Source organism: Cetorhinus maximus, chromosome 2 (assembly GCF_964194155.1).
Source record: "Cetorhinus maximus chromosome 2, sCetMax3.hap1.1, whole genome shotgun sequence".
In the NCBI taxonomy this organism is placed as follows: Eukaryota; Metazoa; Chordata; class Chondrichthyes; order Lamniformes; family Cetorhinidae; genus Cetorhinus; species Cetorhinus maximus.
Genome location: NC_135880.1, coordinates 30304885 through 30322345, shown reverse-complemented (window position 1 = coordinate 30322345; position 17461 = coordinate 30304885). Strand labels below are relative to the sequence as shown.

General features: G+C 44.2%; 1 long non-coding RNA gene across 1 annotated transcript in view; it reads right to left on the bottom strand.

Moving 5' to 3' along the window:
* Window positions 1-651: 651 nt before the first annotated feature.
* LOC144690204 (uncharacterized) overlaps window positions 652-17461 on the bottom strand; it is a 46221-nt gene continuing 29411 nt past the window's right edge. The window contains exon 3 of the long non-coding RNA XR_013578810.1: window positions 652-928. This is a non-coding gene — a long non-coding RNA (uncharacterized LOC144690204). The remainder of the gene's footprint in view (window positions 929-17461) is intronic.

The following is a 17461-nucleotide window of genomic DNA, read 5'->3' as shown; positions in this document are numbered from 1 at the left end:
TTATGTGGTTCAACATCAAATTTTATTTGTTAATACCCCTGTAAAGGAATTCAGGAATGTTTTACTGTATTAAAGTCACTATATAAATGCAAGATGCTGTTGTTGGGATGCTTTAAGAGGGTTAAAATCCATCAGTGAGAATTAAGTTAAAAATAATGTTGGCTTGGCTTTTTACCAAGTGTGAAATAAGGTGTGGCAGGTATTGCCTGACAGTGTAAATTGTTATGTTATAAAACATCTGAAACAGCTAGCTCATTAAAATCAGGTTGCACTCCGGTCAAACTAAAACAACAAAGAGAGGAAAGTTTAATAACTTAAACCAACTATAGTTTTAAAAAAAAAATCACGTTCACTGCAGCTGAGATAACTTCAGCCTCGATATAGACCTTAGACCATAGACCATAAGACATAGGAGCAGAAATTAGGCCATTCAGCCCATCGAGTCTGCTCCGTCATTCAATCATGGCTGATAAGTTTCTCAACCCCATTCTCCCGCCTTCTCCCCGTAACTTTTGATCCCCTTTCCAATATGTATGAAAATATCTAAAGCAGATACAGTCATTGGCAAAAAGAATCTTTAAAACCACTCCATCAATTATTTGCAACTTTATTTGAAAATAAAGTTTCAAAATGGTGGATGGGCTTCCAATTTCCACATTTCTTGCTTCCTGTAATCTTGGAGACTGGCATGATGATGTTGTATTGCCGAACACCACCACCTGGAAGTTCCCCTCCAAGCCACTCACTATCTTGACTTGGAAATATATCGCCGTTCCTTCATTGTCGCTGGGTCAAAATCCTGGAACTCCCTTCCTAACAGCACTGTGGGTGTACCTACACCATATAGACTGCAGCGGTTCAAAAAGGCAGCTCACCACCACCTTCTCAAGGGCAATAAAATGCTGGTCCAGCCAGCGAAGCCCACATTCTGTGAATGAATTAAAAAAAAAATCCAGCTCAGCAATTTTAACATTAACAAAACTGTCATAGAATCATGCATTGCAAAAGGAGGCCATTTGGCCCAATGTGCCTGTACTAGCTCTTTGAAAGCTATAAACAATTCATCTCACTCCCCTGAAATTTCGCCGTAGCCTGACAACTTTCTCTCCTCAAACTTGAGTTGTTTTAAATTGAGTGTATCAGGGTTTGTTTAGTATCACAGGGTGTGAGCTGAACATAATTCAACATTCAGGCGCAATACAGCGTAAGAAATATAATTTCTTTCAGGCAGTAAATGTAGAATAAATTGCTTCTGATTATCATACATTCAATTTTACAGGAAGGAAACAAAAGGGTGAAAAGCCCAGAACTGAGTGAAGCATAACACAACAATGTTGTTAAAACCACACTCCTTAATATAACTAGAGAAAAGCAGTTCAGTCCAGACCATAATATTTTTCTCTGCTTCTGCGTCACCTGTCTTAACTCCTCACTTACTGTCTCACTCTGTTACTATGGTATCCCATTTGTGTTGATATGAAGCAGTTTCAGGTATGCATCAAAACAAGAGAGGCAATCCGAGCCAAGTCCAGAGTTTGCTTCCAGGAGCTTATCTCCTGCTGCCTGGGCTTTACACCATCTACATTATAACTTGAGTCCAGTGCGATGCCATTGTTAAAAATGCTTCACAAACTAGTTCTTATCCTTTACTGCATCTGATTATTTTTTCTGATGTTAAAATTTAACTTGTTGCACCTGTCTGCTTGAAATTCATTGAGTAGAATGCAAGGTGTGACCAACTTGGGTCTCCCAGCTGCACATTGCACCCTACAGTTAACTGACCTGACGCAGGTACCTGCTGTTTAACAATGCCCTTACACTTTCTGTCTCTTTTTCATCTGTCACTTATTTTCTCACCATTTTCCTCTGTTGTTGTATATTTCTACATGTCTCAATATAGAGGGCATCAGAATAAAGTGAAGCATGGAAATATTTACACTGCTTAAAAAGCACAATGGCAGGAGTGGGTTTAAAGACACCAAGGGATTCATATATGGCGAAAAGAGTGCACTGTCAGGAAACATCTGTTCCACTAATACTGAACAGGCTGATGGGTATATGAGAAAAATACTGGGCGGTATCTTCCCGTGCTGTCAGCAGTGGGAAGCTTGGTGGGTGGAGGAAGCTTAATTTGGCGCGAGGCCAAAAATCAGTTTCCCAACTGCAGGATGAGCTTTAGGAATTATGTTCTCAGGGCTTTAAAGGCTGGTCAAAGGCGGGTTGAGTCTCTCGACAACCAATGTCGGAAAGCCCTTTTGCATGCATTAACATGTCATGCACGCTCATTAAAAGGCCATCTTACCAGAATTAAGCTTCCCCTCCCTGCCAGCAAGAAATTAGGATGTTCGCATTCATGGCTGCATATAAGTGGTGCGCAACTGGTGAGGTAGGCTTCTTCCATGATTAACGGTGAGTTGCCACTGCGTTGTCCTCTTTGGCGAGTGTCTGTAAATGCCAGCCTATGCTTGTGACCAGATGATGGCAGCATGAGTTGCACGGAGGATGGCCAAGGAAGGAGGAAGGGTTAGCGGGGAAGGGTGGGGCAGAGGCAGCGCAAAGGCGGAAGGCATGGTGCAGGCTGTCGGGTGCCCTTTAAATATGACGGCCAGATCTTCCGTCCCATGAGGTAACGGTGGGGATGGCGACTTCCTGCCCACCCCACTGCAAGAATCGGTGAGCTCCTCGCAGATGCATATGGAATGAGATGAACAACGCAAGATCGCACATCAGCCCCACAGCGGAAATCACTCTCATTCCACACCCACCACTGAACTTAGACTCCAGAATAGAAGATTCCAGCTACAAACATTGAGCACATGCTCGACCTGCCTGCTTAAGCTCCTCTCTACCACTTGTTGCAGTACACAAACTACCTCAATCGAGAGCCACAACCTGCCATTATTTTCCATTTCTCTTATAACTATTGACAATGATATGTAGTAGGATGCCTGACACTTTAATAAGAATGGTCATTTGAATCCTGGGGTGGAATTGACTGACAAAATATAAAAACAATAGACGATGGCAGTAACTCAGGAAGCTATAATGAACCATCTTCTACGGTAAACCTACTGAGCTCTTGTCTGAAGGCTATAGTTAAGTCTTGTTAGCACCTTAATATTGCAATCATCTGTGCAGCACTTTAATCTTTCTACCTGCTGTACAGCTGTGGCTCAGCGGCTCTGGGTCAGTGAGTTCAAACCCAGTCCAGACTTTAACTGCACAATCGAAGATGAAACCTCAGCGAACACAGCTGTGATCATTAACCGAGCATGAAGTACTGGACCAAAAAAACAAAAAGTTTCACCTCATATGATCTTTTTAATAAGCCAAGCATCTGTGAATTTGGCTTGTGTAATGCTGATGATTTGACTCCATTGGTCTTTTCACACTGTATTACACAATGATAGGAGGCCACTTACAACTTCACATTTTCTAAGGATGACTGAAACTGAATACCTCTATATGCTAATCTGTGCTTTGCACAGTAATGTGCTAAACCATGTGGAATTAATCCCAGCAGATTCAGGTTAATGGTTCATGCAAACATGAATTGCCATGCTTTTATTGGCATGTCTTTGTAAAATAGGAGCTAAGAATTCAATGTATGCAAAGCGCTATTCAGTGACTACACAGCTGCCTTAATGACAGGTCACACAAACAGCTACTTTATTTATTTTGATTATAACTTGTAATTAATCAGTTATATTAATCAATACAGTTACATTTCCTGGTAAAGAAAAGAAAGACTTGCAGTTATATAGGCCAACCCCAGGAGGCGGGTTGAGTGTTGGTGGGGATGGGTGGGGGGGGGAAGTAAAATTGCAGGAATCCATGTCAGGTCAGCACCCCAGCACAGCCCAGTTGTCGGGGGAATTTTGCCAGTGGTGGGACTGGGTATAGGGAACCTGCCCTCTGCAAGGAGGCAGGCAACTGATTAACACAATTAAAGGCAGAATTATGGGGCCATTTTATGGGGCAGTTGACATTTTGGCAAGGGTGGGACAATCTGCTGCTGTATGGGGAGGCTGCCGGCTAAATGGAGACACTTCGCAAGAGGCAGCTCAGAGGCCATTTGAGCCAGAGCCTCGATGACCCAAAGAGGGAGCCACAGGCAGTGAAAGCAGCCTCCATGGCCCCAACAAACTCCCTGGCAGGGAGTTTTTGTTCCCCTTTTTTCAATATTCATTTTTATTTTTTAAATTTTTTTCCCCACTTATTTTTATTGTTTAAAAAAAAATTATTTCCATTTTTATTCATTGCTTTATCCCAGCTTTTAGCCTATTTTCGAATTTTTTTCCCCACCACCGTCCCCTCCCCCACCCCACCCCCACTAGGGCCATCTGTCACTTGCTCATGTTGTTCTTTCTAAAGTGCTTACCCTGGTCCGGCCATTATCACGTTCTGCTTTCTATTCTTAATGTCACCATTAGCACCTCCTTCATCCAGTAACACCACCGTTAACACCCCTTTGACCTTTTCTTTATGACATCTTTTTGCAATTTCTCCTTTGCCTCCACATATCGCTGGCCTTCTATCCCACTTCACCTGTTCCACCACCCCCTCCCTTAAACAGTATACATTTCATCACATTTCTACTTCCCTTTAGCTCTGAAGAAGAGTCATATAGACTCAAAACTTTGACTCTGTCTTTCTCTCCACAGATGCTGTCAGATTTGCTGAGTTTTTCCAGCATTTTTTGTTTTTGTTTCACATGTCCCGCATCTGCGGTATTTTGCCTTAATCTCCCTGGGGGGTTTGCTCCATTTTCTGATTGCGCTCTGCGTCATCGCTAAGGTGTTGGGGCTCAAAGCATGACGCAGTTTGATGGACAATTTGTCACCATTCAGAGTGATTGGTAGCAAGCTCCTCCCAGTCATTAAGGCCAATGTGTGGTGTGCTTCAAGGAGAGCTTCAGAGTACCTTTGAAGTGTTTTCTTTGTCCTGCCCTGGAACATTGGCTAGTGGGATCTTTTACCTGAGAGGGCAGATGGGCCCTCAGTTTAATGTTTCAAACCCAAATCCAAATGATAGTACCAGTGGAACTCAGTCCAGCATCAGACTGTCAGTTTAGATTTTGTTCAACTCTCGGGAGTGCAACTTGAGCCACATCCTTCTGACTCAGAGGTGAGAGCCCTACCAACAGAGCATCGACAAACACCTTTAGAATGTCACATGTTAAACACATGATCAGTTAACATGGCCCCGGACTGCTTGAGTGCTGTGCATGTGTTTAGCACAGAATTCTGACCACATTCTATATCGGGCTAGCTCATTTAAGCAAATTTTTGGCACTTCTGACAACACAGTGTCCTATATGCTGATACCGCCCTGCCACCAAGAGGTGCATTGTCGACAGTTTTTAAAGGGATACTGGTTGCCCTTAAAGCTGTTACATTCATTAACTTTGAAGGAAATTACTGCAGGAAGCACCTATGCAAGCCTTGGTTAACGAGTGCTGCTGGAAGAGGGCTAGCAAAGACAAGTGTTGTTTTTAAGAGTTGTGGGCCATCTCCATATAAGAACAATGTAACCAGGGACAGCATACAACAAATCGTAGGAAGGGAAAGCATCATACTTACAGGTACTAAATCTAAGGACACTTCGCTATTTACTTAATAAATGATTTGGGCACTATATCGATGGAATACTCACCATTCACCTAGGTTGACTGCGTTAACACTACAGAGCTCCACAACTTCCAAATAATCCCCTTGATCAGCGCCCTTTCCACTGGACCCCTCCGCTGTCAGTGCCTTGTGATTGGTGCATAGCACCCAGGTTACTTCAACAGCACCTTGTGTCCATGCAAGCTCTACCGCCAAGGAAAACAGCTAGGAATGGAAATGTGGCTTTGACAGTGTCATCCATATCTGATGAACTTACAAGAAAGTACAAACTCGCAAGTGCTACATCAACATGACAAAGGATTGTTCATTGAGTACCACTCATTCTGGAGATCTTATTGCTTTTGAGATGGTCATGATTGACATTGTACGCTAAGAGACTTCAGAGGCCATGGTGGATGTAAAAAAGGCAGTACATTAATCATGGGTGACTTTAATCTTCATGTAGATTGGGAAAATCAAATTGGCAGAGGTAGCCGCAAGCAAGAATTCACAGAGTGTAATCGGGACAGTTTCGTAGAACAACATGTTGCGGATCCAACCAGGGATCATGCTATTTTGGATCTGGTAATGTTAATGAGGCAGGTTTAATAAATGATCTCAGAGTAAAAGATCCCTTAGGAAATAGTGACTATAACATGGTAGAATTTAGCATTCAGTTTAAGAGTTAGAAACTTGGGTCAGAATCAACTGTGCTAAACTTAAATAAAGGTAATTACAAAGGAATGAGGGCAGAATTGGCTGGAGTAGACTGGGAAAGGAGTGTAGCAGAAAAGATGGTTGATGAACAATGGCAGACGTTTAAGAAAATAGTTCATGACTCACAAAAAAGATATATCCCAGTGAGGAAGAAGGAGTCTAGATAGGAAGAGGATAAACCAACTATGGTTAACCAAGGGTGTTAAAGATAGTATCAAAGTGAAAGAAAAGACATACAATGTGGCAAAGATTAATGGTAAGCCAGGTGATTGGGAAAGTTTTAAAAACCAACAGAAAATGACCAAAAAATAATAAAGAGGGACAAAAAAAACTTTGAGGGTAAACTAGCAAGTAATATAAGAATGGACAGTAAGAGCTTCTTTAAATATATAAAAAGGAAGAGAGAGGCCAAAGTGAACATAGGCCCCTTAGAAAATTAGGCTGGGGAAATAATAATAGGGAACCAGGAAATGGCAGAGGAGTTGAATAAATACTTTCCATCAGTCTTCATGGTAGAAGACACTAATAGCATTCCAAAAATAATAATCAAGGGGCAAAAGGTGGGGTGGGGGAGGAAATAAATAAAATAACTATCACTAGAGAAAAAGTACTCGGGAAACTAATGGGCTAAAGGCCAATAAGTCCCCTGGACCTGATGGGTTGCATCCTAGGATATTAAAGGAAGTAGCTACACAGATAGTGAATGCACTAGAATCCTTAGATTCTGGAAAAGTCCCAGAGGATTGGAAAACTGCCACCCTTATTCAAAAAGGGAGAGAGACAAAAACTATAGGCCAGTTAGCTTAACATCTGTCATTGGGAAAATGTTAGAACCTTTTGTAAAGGATGTAATAGCAGAGCATTGAGAATTACATAATCTAATCAAGTAGAGTCAGTATGGCTTCAAGAAGGAGAAATCGTGCCTGACAAATTTATTAGAATTCCTTGAGGAGGTAACAAGCAGGATAGATAAAGGGGAACCAGCAGATGTAATATATTTGGATTTCCAAAAGGCAATAAGGTACTGTACATAAGGCTACTTAATAAGATAAGAGCCCGTGGTGTTGGGGTAGTATATTAGCATGGATAGAGGATTGGATAACTAATAGAAGACAGAGAGTTGGGATAAGGGGGGCATTTTCAGGATGGCAACCTGTAACTAGTGGAGTGCCACAGGGATCAGTGCTGGGGCCACAACTATTTACAATATATATTAATGACTTGAATGAGGGAAGTGAATGTACTATCACCAAGTTTGCGGATGGCACAAAAATAGGTGGGAAGGCAAGTGGTGAGGATGACACAAAGTCTACAGAGGCATATAGGCATGTTAAGTGAGTGGGCAGAAACCTGGTAGATGGAAAATAATGTGGGAAAATGTGAGGTTATGCACAATGGCAGGAAGAATAGAGGAGTTGCACATTAGTTAAATGGAGAAAGACTGCAGAAAGCTGCAGCACAAAGGGATTTGGGGTCCTCTTGCATGATTCACAAAAAGCTAGCAGGTCATAGGGAGGACAAATGGAATGTTGGCCTTTATTTCAAAGGGAATGGAGTATAAAAATAAGGAAGTCTTGCTATAACTATACAAGGCACTAGTTAGGCCATACTTAGAACACTGTGAACAATTTTGGTGCCCTTATCTAAGGAAAGATATACTGGCATTGGAGGCAGTCCAGAGAAGGTTCACTAGGTTGATCCTGGGTATGGAGGAATTTTCTTATGAGGAGAAGTTGGAAGAATGTACTCATTGGAGTTTAGAAGAATGAGAGACGACCTTACTGGAACATATAAGATTCTTAGAGGGTTTGACAGGGTAGCTGCTGAGAGTTTGTTTCTCATTGTGGGAGAGTCTAGGACCAGAGGGCATAATCTCAGATTAAGGGGTTGCCCATTTGATACAGAGACAAGGAGTAATTTCTTCTCTCAGAGGGTGGTCAATCTGTGGAATTCTTTACCGCAGAGGGCTGTAGAGGCTGGGTCATTAAGTATATTCAAGGCTGAGATGCACAGATTTTTAATCAGTAAGGGAATCGAGGGTTATGGGGAAAAGGCAGGAAAGTGGAGTTGAGGATTATCAGATCAGCCATGATCTCATTGAACGGTGGAGAAGGGGCGAATGGGGCGAATGGCCTACTTCTACTCCTGTGTCTTATGGTCTTATGTGATGTACCAGGTCAAGATTTATACTAATACACTCAGTTCTTGCAAGTTTGGCCAATAAGTAGAACATTAATCAGAATATACTAAAGAACAGCATCACATGGTGCAACATGCCCTGCCCATGCAGTTCCAAGGAGGATTGCTGAACCAACATACCTAAAATGCCACACCATACTATTTTCCCAGAAATAACAGCCTCACCCTCCCAGAAAGCTCCCATATTTTAGGACGCTATATCAATGCCATCTGGAGATGGCATCACCTCAGTGATCCTTACCTTGGAAAGTCTTATTTCAGGGGTAGGAGTGGGGACACAGGGCTTGTACTATTGGCAACCAAATCTCAAACTGTTGCTGGGTGAAAGTGCAGCAACTGTTACTGTACATACTGTGTCACCCCAGGAAACTGACGTCAAACAATCACTGGAATTACAGCAAAGGTGAACCTCTGGGGTTCATTTTAAATTGTTTTCAATGAGGCAGTAATGGTCTCAAATTGTTTCTGAAAACTTACTGCCTGGTTAATGCAATTTTTAAAGGGCGACCAAAGCCATCACCTGTCTTGGGTAGTAAGCCCTTTCATATGTAAATATGAAATCACATGAAGTATGATTGATATTTTGGCACTCATGTTTTATTGGCTGTACAGCCAAATGGAACCAAAATATCGAAGTTTTAAATTATTTTTGAGAGGCAGCTTGACCGCCATTCAGCCTTAGATGAAAATCAATTTCTTCCAGTTAAGTGTTGGTAAGACTGAAGCCATCACCTTTGGCTGTCCACCACAAAAGCCTTGCCATTGATTCCATCCCCCTCCTCAGTAACTGTGAAGCTGATGGTTCACAACTATTTGATGCAGAGTGGAGCTTGTGACTCTATACCCTTTCTGTTGTATGTATAAATTAAGATTACATGTCTACAATTGGGGGGCACTCATTGGATAGTGACTTGTGCACATATAAAGAAACACCTACTCAAAAGAGTATAAAGAGACACTTATCGACACTGGTGCTGGGTTGTAGAGTTAGGGGCTATATATTTGTAATGTCTCACTTTGTGAATAAATCTAAAACTGAGTAAAGATTGACTTCTAGTCTCCTTCTTCACCATCTGGTTATAAGAAGCTTAACACTCTCCATCACAAGGCTTGCCTTGTGTTGCTTTGTCTCCACCTCAGCTTATCCCATTTGCTCCTGAAACCATCATCCATGCTCTTGCCACATCCAGACTCCACAATTCCAATGATCTCCTGGCCGGTCTCTCATCATGTACCATCCATAATCGCTAACTCATTCAGAGACTTGATGATTTACAGTGGCTTGATCCCCGACTCCTCTCATTTAAAATCTTATCCTTATGTTCAAATTCCTTCATGGTCTCACCCCCTACCTATTGCTGTGATGTCCGCTAGCCCCACAACCCTTCAAAACCTCTGCATTCCTCCAAATTTGGCCCCTTGTCCCTTGACCAGTGTCCATGCCTTAAGTTGTCCAAGCCCTGGACTTTCCTCCTTAAACCTCTTTGGCTTTCCACATTGGCTTTCTACATCCCTCTCCTCCTTTAAGACCCTCTTTCATAGGTTCACTCTCCTAGTACCTCTTTCTTTGACTCAGTGTCAATTTTTACCTGATTATATCTCTGTGAAGTGACATTTTCTAATTTTGTTCAAATCCAATACAGTATCAGATTTATATTTAATATGACTGATAATGTGGTTAAATTATTGTTGCGTATTGTCCAGACTCCCTTCTGCTGGACACTGTTTACAGACTTTGGCTTGAGTTTTACATGGTGCACAGCAAAAAATAACATCGGAGCAACAAATAAAGTCCCATCTTCACACTGAAGACACTGTCCATTGTGTTACGTCGCATTACTGCTGTACTAAATTGTTAGATTCAGGACTCCTCATTGGCAGGATTTTCAAGTTGGCGCATGGGCACGATTGGTGGGCCCGGGAGTGGCCAGGGAATGGACCGCCGCCCTCGATTGGCCCCCGGCCGCGATTTCACGCTGGCTCACTGGCTGGGAGGAGGGCGAGCGCTGAAGTCAGCGCAGGTGTGGGAAAGTGCTGAATGAAAGCCCCCTGAAGGCAGAGAGCTGCCTTAGGCAGCTGAAGACTTTGAAACCAATAAATAAAGCGTTTAAAAACCAGGAAAAAATGTCCATGCATCACAATTATTCACTTGAACATATACATGATGAAAATTCTGTACATATATTTTTATTTTTTTTAAATTTAATAACAGAAACCTCATCCTGCCCTTGGATGAGGTTTCATCAAAAATGCAAAGTCTGCCTGGCAGATTCGCCTGTCTGCCAACTGTAAGGTTGGAATGACCATGAAAAATCAGGGACAATTGGAACTTTAACAACTTTAATTGTCGTACAATACGAGGTCTGAAGTCGGGATGCTCGCCTGATTGGGAGCAGCAAATGCAGTAGACCAAATTAAGAGAAGTGCAAGTGAAGCACTGCTTCATTTGAAAGGAGTGTTTGGGCCCTTGGACGGTGAGGAGGGGGGGAAGTAAATTGGCAGGTGTTGCACCTTCTGCGATTGCATGGGAAGGTGTTGTGGGAGGGGGTTGAGGTGTAGAGGGTGATGGAGGAGCGGACCAGGGTGTCCCGGAGGGAACGGTCCCTATGGAATGCCAACGTGGTGGGTGGGGGGGGGAGGTGGGGGTTGAAGGGAAGATGTGTTTGGTGGTGGCATCATGTTGGAGTTGGTGGACAGGGTGGAAGATGATCTTTGAATGCGGAGGCTGTTGGGGTGATAAGTGAGGACAAGGGGCCCCTATCATGGTTCTGGGAGGGAGAGGAAGGTGTGAGGGCGGAGGCATGGGAGATGGGTCAGACATGGTTGAGGGCCCTGTCAACCACCGTGGGTGGGAAACTTCGGTTGAGGGAGAAGGAGGACATGTCAGAAACACTGTTTTGGAAAGAGACATCATCGGAACAGATGTGACGTGGGCGAAGGAACTGAAAGAATGGGATGGAGTCCTTACAGGAAGCGGGGTGTGAGGAGCTGTAGTCGAGGTAGATGTGGGAGTTGGTGGACTTGTAATGAATATTGGTGGACAGTCTATCATCAGAAATTGAAACAGAGAGGTCAAAGAAGGGAAGGGACGTGTCAGAGACGGACCAGGTGAAAATGATGGAGGGGTGGAAACTGGAAGCAAAATTAATAAATTTTTCCAGATCCAGATGAGAGCATGAAGCGGCACTGAAACAGTCATTGATGTATCGGAGAAAGATTTGTGGGGAGGGAGCCTGAGTAGAACTGGAACAAGGAATGTTCCAAATACCCCATAAAGAGACAGGCATAACTGGGGCCCATCTGGGTAGCCATAGCCACACCTTTTATTTGGAGGAAGTGAGATAAGTCTAAGGAGAAATTACTCAGTGAGGGAACAATTTCAGCCAGACGGAGGAGAGTGGTGGTGGATGGGGATTGTTCAGGCCTCTGTTTAAGGAAGAAGCGGAGAGCCCTCAGACCATCCCAGTGGGGGATGGAGGTATAGAGGGATTGAACATCCATGGTGAAGAGGAGGCGATTGGGGCCTGGGAACTGAAAATTGTTGATATGATGTAGTGCATCATGGGAATCGCAGATGTAGGTGGGAAGAGACTGGACGAGGGGAGAGAGAACAGAGTCAAGATAGGAAGGAATGAGTTCTGTGGGGCTGGAACAGGCTAACATGATCAATCTACCAGGACAGTCCTGTTTGTGGATTTTGGGGAGGAGGTAGAAGCAGGCTGTCTGAGGTTGGGAGGCTATAAGGTTGGAAGCTGTGGAAGGAAGATCTCCAGAGGAGATGAGGTCAATGACAGTCCTGGAAACAATGGCTTGATGTTCAGTGGTGGGGTCATGGTTCAGGGAGAGGTAGGAGGAAGTGTCTGCGAGTTGGCTCTCAGCCTCTGCGAGGTAGAGGTCAGTGCGCCAGACAACAACAGCACCACCCTTGTCTGCGGGTTTGATAACAAAGTCAGGGCTGGACCTGAGAGAACAGAATGCGGCAAGATCAGAAGGAGACAGGTTAGAGTGGGTGAGAGGAGCAGAGAAATTGAGAGGGCCAATGTCACGTCGACAGTTCTCAATGAAAAGATCAAGAGCAGATAAGAGGCCAGAAGGAGGGGTCCAGGTGGAAGGGGAATACTGGAGGCGGGTGAAAGGATCTGTTGAGCGGGGGGATCAGTCTACCATTTTCCCTGGAACAGAGGAGATTGAGGGGGGGCATGACTGAGGTGTATAAAATAATGAGGGGCATAGAAAGGGTAGATAAGAAGGAACTTTTCCTCTTGGTGGAGGGATCAATAACCAGGGGGCATAGATTTAAGGTAAGGGGCAGGAGGTTTAGAGGGGATGTGAGGAAGAATTTTTTCACCCAGAGAGTGGTGGGAATCTGGAACTCACTGCCTGAAAGGGTGTTAGAGGCAGAAACCCTCATAACATTTAAGAAGTATTTGGATGTGCACTTGCAATGCCATGGCTTACAAGCATATGGGCCTAGTGCTGGAAAATGGGATTAGAATAGTTAGGTACTTGTTTGACTGGCGCAGACTTGATGGGCTGAAGGGCCTTTTTCTGTGCTGTAGACCTCTATGACTCCTGCCCAAAGAAGTGAGCACAGACATGAAGGCGGCGGAAGAAGAGTTCAGCATCGTGCCGAGCCTGGAATTCATTGAGGTGAGGGCGTAAGGGTATGAAACTGAGCCCTTTCCTGAGCCCTGAACATTCAGCATCAGAGAGAGGAAGATCAGGGGGTATGGTGAATACATACATACATATGGTGAATGGGGCTGGGATTAGAAGACAGGATGGGGTCAGAGGGACGGGAAGGGGCGGAGGGTCCTGGATGGGCGTTGGTATCAATGCGTTGTTGGGGCTTGCGTTCCTTAGCAAAGTTTCTTGTTAAGGTGTCAGATGAGACGAAGATTAAAATGAAACTGGGGGCAAGGACAGCTTTGAGATAGGGTGAGTCGGTGCTGCTGGAGGGAGAGGTTGAGTGTGCTCATATGGCGGTGCATGGGTGTGGATCTCAGGATGCAGCGAGAACAGCAGCCCGAGGAGCGTTGTATGTCCTGGAGATACCTATAATCCTGGGAGGGATGGAACGTCAGTTGGAATGCATGTAATTCGGAGACGGAGACAGTCACTGAGGAAGGAAATGTGGCTGTGAAAGCGAGTTCAGAGAGGAATGGGACTATTTGGATAACACTTTCAAAGGACCAGCATAGGCACAATGGCCCGAATGGCCTCCTTTAGTGCTGTAAGATTCTATGATTCATACCATGGCAATGTGCTCTGAAGCATTATCCTGTTTTAACCTGACTTACCTGTTCATTTTACATGCCTGCTTCTCTTATCTGATCAATTTGCTATTAACAGTTCACTTACAGCCAGCAGGTTGGACTAGTTTTTCATACCCCTCTATATTACACAGACAACAGTTTGTAATTTGAGTGCTCTGCTCAAATTTCAGTTGAACAGTTTCTGCATGCAGCATGAACGACATTAGGCCAACATGATTGGTTTTTATTGCTCCTAAAGCTATTGTAGTACCAGGTCGGAGGAGCAATGTTGTAATTGTGTGTAAATTATTTAACAGTTTGTGCAGTAAGTCATTTTCCTGCAATAGTGATATCAGGAGTCAGTTTTAATCCTCCTGCTTGCCGGAGACCGCAGGTAGACAGCTAAAAGCCCCTGGCTGCCCAAACCTCCCCTTCTGTCCATCAACTAGCTGTCACTTTCTGGCTGTTTGAAGCTGACCTGCAGCACGTGGTTGAGATCTGGGAATTAAAATACACCAGGCCTCAAATGTAGGCCAGTGAGAATTTTGTACATTCACCCCCGCAACTACCCGCCTGAAATCTTCTCAGGCTTAAAGTGGACTGCAGTGTTCTGTTCTTCTGCAGTGAGCTTTAGATAGAATTATTCATTACATCCTAAAGAGTGACGAATCCCCAGGACCAGATCATCTCCATCCCAGGGTTTTAAAGGATGTAGATAAGAACATGCAGCTGTCATGTTCCCTAATTATAATCTTCCAAAATTGTCCTGATTTGGGAATGGAAAATTGCTCGTGTCAGTCTGCTGTGAAGGAAAGGTGAGAGACCGAAGCAAGGATATCATAGAGCAGTTAACCTAGCATCTGTTGTTGGGAAATCACTACAGTCTAAATTTAAAAATGGTGAGTAAAGACCTTGAACACTTCCAGCTGATCAGAGACAGCCAGCATGAATTTGTATAGTGTAGGTCATGATGAGTTAATTGGATTAATTAATTGAATTAACTGGGCTGATTTTGTGGGGGTGGTGGTTAATAGTGAGCGACCGGCATTCACTATCATTACCCATAAGACCATAAGACCATAAGACATAGGAGCAGAAATTAGGCCAATTGGCCCATCGAGTCTGCTCCGCCATTCAATCATGGCTGATAAGTATCTCAACCCCATTCTCCCGCCTTCTCCCTGTAACCTTTGATCCCCTTACCAATCAAGAACCTATCTATCTCGGTTTTAAATACACTCAATGACCTGGCCTTCACAGCCTTCTATGGCAATGAATTCCATAGATTCACCACTCTCTGGCTAAAGAAGTTGCTCCTCATCTCTGTTCTAAAAGGTCTTCCCTTTACTCTGAGGCTGTGCCCTCGGGTCCTAGTCTCTCCTACTAATGGAAACATCTTCCCCACGTCCACTCTATCCAGGCCTTTCAGTATTCTGTAAGTTTCAATCAGATCCCCCCTCATCCTCCTAAACTCCATCGAGTATAGACCCAGGGTCCTCAAACGTTCCTCATATGTTAAGCCTTTCATTCCTGGGATTGTTCTTGTGAACCTCCTCTGGACCCTCTCCAGGGCCAGAACGTCCTTCCTGAGATACGGGGCCCAAAATTGCTCACAATATTCTAAATGTGGTCTGACCAGAGCCTTATAAAGCCTCAGCTGCACATCCCTGCTTTTATATTCTAGTCCTCTCGAAATAAATACCAACATTGCATTTGCCTTCCTAACTACTGACTCAACCTGCAAGTTAACCTTAAGAGAATCCTGGACTAGGACTCCCAAGTCCCTTTGCACTTCAGATTTCTGAATTCTCTCCCCATTTAGAAAATAGTCTATGCCTCTATTCTTCCTACCAAAGTGCATGACCTCACACTTCCCCACATTGTATTCCATCTGCCACTTCTTTGCCCATTCTCCTAACCTGTCCAAATCCTTCTGCAGCCTCCCCACCTCCTCAATACTACCTGTCCCTCCACCTATCTTTGTATCATCTGCAAACTTAGCCAGAATGCCCTCAGTTCCTTCATCTAGATCATTAATGTATAAAGTGAAAAGTTGTGGTCCCAACACCGACCCCTGTGGAACTCCACTAGTCACCGGCCGCCATCCTGAGAAGGACCCCCTTATCCCCACTCTCTGCCTCCTGCCAGACAGCCAATCTTCTATCCATGCTAGTACCTTGCCTCTAACACCATGGGATCTTATCTTACTGAGCAGCCTTCTGTGCGGCACCTTGTCAAAGGCCTTCTGGAAGTCCAAGTAGATAACATCCATTGGCTCTCCTTTGTCTAACCTACTCATTACCTCCTCAAAGAATTCTAACAGATTTGTCAGGCATGACCTCCTCTTGATGAAACCACGCTGACTTTGCCCTATTTTACAATGCACTTCCAAGAATTCTGAAATCTCATCCTTAATAATGAACTCTAAAATCTTACCAACGACCGAGGTCAGGCTAATCGGCCTGTAATTCCCTGTCTTTTGCCTCACTCCCTTCTTAAACAGGGGGGTTACATTAGCGATTTTCCAGTCCTTTGGGACCCTCCTTGACTCAAGAGATTCCTGAAAGATCACCACTAACGCCTCCACTATCTCTTCAGCTATCTCCTTCAGAACTCTGGGGTGTAATCCATCAGGTCCAGGTGATTTATCCACCTTCAGACTTTTCAGTTTTCCTAGCACCTTCTCCTTGGTAATGGCCACCATACTCAACTCTGCCCCCCGACTCTCTTGAACTTTGGGGATGTCACTCGTGTCTTCCACTGTGAAGACTGACGCAAAGTACCTATTCAGTTCCTCCGCCATTTCTTTGTTCCCCAATACTACTTCTCCAGCGTCATTTTCCAGCGGCCCAATGTCCACTTTTGCCTTTCCCTTATCCTTTATATATCTAAAAAACTTTTGCAATCTTCTTTTATATTACTGGCTAGTTTACCCTCATATTTAATCTTCTCCCTCCTTATTTCTTTTTTAGTTGTCCTCTGTTGGTCTTTGTAGGCTTCCCAATCCCCTGGTTCCCCACTGATCTTCGCCGCATTGTATGCTTTCTCTTTAGCTTTTATGCTGTCCCTGACTCCCCTTGTCAGCTATTGTTGTCTCGTCCTCCCTTTAGTATGCTTCTTCTTCCTAGGGATGAACTCCCCTCTGAAACTGACCACAACTTCAGAATCTAGCCATCTCCATTTGAAAATCAGCAGCATTAATATTGCTGAATCCCCACCGCCAACACCCTGGGCCTGAAACCAGCCATATAAATACTGTGGATACAACTCAGAGACTGGGAGTTCTGTGGTGAGTGACTCATCTGCTGACACCCCACGCGTTGTTTTTCTCTCCCTCTCTTTTCAGATACTAAGCTTTAAGAGGATATTGGTAACCATGGTCTTCCATCTGCTTCTCTATGGTTATGCTTGGCAAGGTACTGCAGTGGTTTGCCATAGCTGCCTGCTGGTTTTGGCTGATGAGGAGACTCTCCCACTCTTATGCTATGTATGCTATAGACCTATTGGAAGGATTTTCAGGTTGATCCTCAACCTGTTTGGCCACATTATGAATGCACCTTCGATGTCCATCAAGTCCTGGAGTCGACTTGAACCTGGAGCATCTGGACCAGAGACAGGGACACTACGCCCTGCACCACAAGAACTCCTTCTGAGAAAATTTAAGAGGCACTTCCTACGACC